Below are 2,516 nucleotides of genomic sequence, written 5' to 3'. Positions count from 1 at the left end.
AGATGTCATAGTTCATCCCCGTTGTCGGTGTCCAACAAAGCTTTTCTAATGGTGGACCTATAAACATATAAACATGCTGTAAATTTTCCCTGTAAATGGTTACATAAACTTTATTACTATAATAAAAAATAAAATGAAAAAAAAACTTTGTGCCTCCCTCAAGATATGTACTCTGGATCTGTGCCTTTAAGTGATGCCCATTGCACTTGCGCTTGATGCTGTTTTGCCTCATCATCCCATTAGATTGTAAGCTCTTTGGGGTACGGAATAACTTCCTTTAACTATTGGTCTTATGTGTGTATATATAACTACTTTTTAACTTTGTACTACTCCCATTGGAAGGCACTGCATACATGACTAAAGCGATATAAATTAACCAAGAAACCAAATGTATGCAACAAAAATAAATGAGGTATTTACCGTTTTTCTACGTTTCCAATGAACATTCAGTTTGTGCACAAGCAACGCAAGTACAAATCTCCTGAAGAAACTCTAAAATGCATTAGCAAGTATATTAATGCCCAGGAATGCCAGATTAGAAAATATAACCATCTTTATTGGGTTATTTTAAGTGGTTAAGATTTCTACATGTTTCGTGCCTTTTATGGGCATGGTCAGTCAAAAGATGAAATCAGCACTCAAAGATATATTACAATTGGTTTGAAAGACTGTAATCCAAAAGATTCTAAAGCAGCAGTATATAGTATTGGCTATTTTAATACTAATACTCTCACGGTATACAGTAAAAAAAAGTAATAACATAAGACAGGTTATAAGACAACATAGTTTGGGCACATAACATGGCGTTGTTTTGTGGCCATTTCGGAAAGCTTATTGTTTACACCCTGTACTGACCATGTGTACCTTCATCCTGTCCCCAAGAGGTTGTGAGCAACGAGGTAAATGCCGGAACTCAGTATAGGATGAATAAGTATCCTTGGCAGCCGGTGCTCTGTAGCAGGAAGGGAATCCAGAATCCGCAATGGAGGGATACAGGCACACAGACTTAACTTGCAAAATGTATCGTACCAAATAATCGTTTCGGCTGTATATACAGCCTTTGTCAAGGTGAGAGCTACATGAATACAGTAAACACATTTATATACACACCATGATTACCCTTCTTACCCTGCCATGCTCCATCCGGCATCCCCAGCCCTTGTCTCCATGAAGTCAAAGCACTGACATCACATGCCGTGTGAATGCCGGCCGATGGTTGCCATGGTCAGAGGATGCCGAGACGCCTAGTGTTGCCATGGCAACAGGGACACAGGAGCGGCGGGGAGGGGGAATCCCCACTAAACACCATGCTAGGTGAAAAATACATAAGTGACTGAGTCGGACGAGTGCATCCCATAAGGAAAGCTGAAAATTCCTACATAGACGGATAAAACACCTATATCAGATACTCTAAACTAGGGTTTATACAGAGGACGGCAAATTCTGATGAGCATTAAATGCAAACCAAAGTAATAATGCATAAGGAGAAGTCTATGCAATACACACAGCACTAATGGCCTCGGGCATCGCATGAAATGATAGGATGAGATCCACGGAGATGGGCAAAGCGAACCATTCTGGAAGGACACAAATTTATCTCCTGTCAGCATTTAAAATGTTGTTGTTCAGTCCCCCGCCATTACTGATTATTGAGGTGTGAATCCAGTGTGCTACTCTCCTAAGGAGGAATGTGTCCCTATCTGGGACCCCACGTATGCGAGGTACAGATTCAATGACCATCATTCTGAGTGCGGAGACAGGGTGTCAATGTTCTACACAGTGCTGAACCAGAATGGTGGGTTGTGTGCTACTTCTAATTACACTCTTGTGTTCAATGAAGCGCACTTTCAACGTTCTTGTGGTTTTACCTATGTAGAGAAGACCACATGGGCATTATATTATGTAGATAATGTGTGGATCTGCATGTGATTCTGCTTTTGATCTTGATATCCTGACCACTAGGGGGATGGGAAAATGTGTCGCCTGTTACATATAGAGCAGTCAAAGCACCAGAAGTGACCAGGTTTACCCATACTAAGAAAATGAGGGGTAGTATAAAATCTTTTGGGTATGAGCTTGTCCACTAAATACCTGCCTCTCTAATGCTAGAATGGGGGGTTCACTGCAGACATGACCATATGAGATAAAGTTGTAATATGTGCCAATGTTTGTTTGCTCTAATAAAGCCCCTTGTATTAATGAATTTGGTTAAAATTAGGAGTCCATCAGACTTAGTATTGATGGGAGGTATTTCCCTAGGTAGGGATGGATTTAAAATCAGAGTATCTGCAAGCTAGGAAACGTGTGCAGAGATCATTAATAGTCGGAGTAAGTTGATCCTGTCTGCTAGTGATTCTGGATACCGTGACTTTCTGGAAAAACAAGAGTGCTCAGATCAAGGAGGGGCTATGACGATCTGCTCTGAGAATTGCATTTAAATCTGTAGCATTCCTGAATAAATCCGTATGTAATTCATCAGATTCTTGACTGATGTGTGCATTAATAAGACAGCTGGG

The sequence above is a fragment of the Ascaphus truei genome, chromosome 1 (assembly GCF_040206685.1).
Source record: "Ascaphus truei isolate aAscTru1 chromosome 1, aAscTru1.hap1, whole genome shotgun sequence".
Classification (NCBI taxonomy): Eukaryota; Metazoa; Chordata; class Amphibia; order Anura; family Ascaphidae; genus Ascaphus; species Ascaphus truei.
This window is presented reverse-complemented; position numbering follows the sequence as displayed.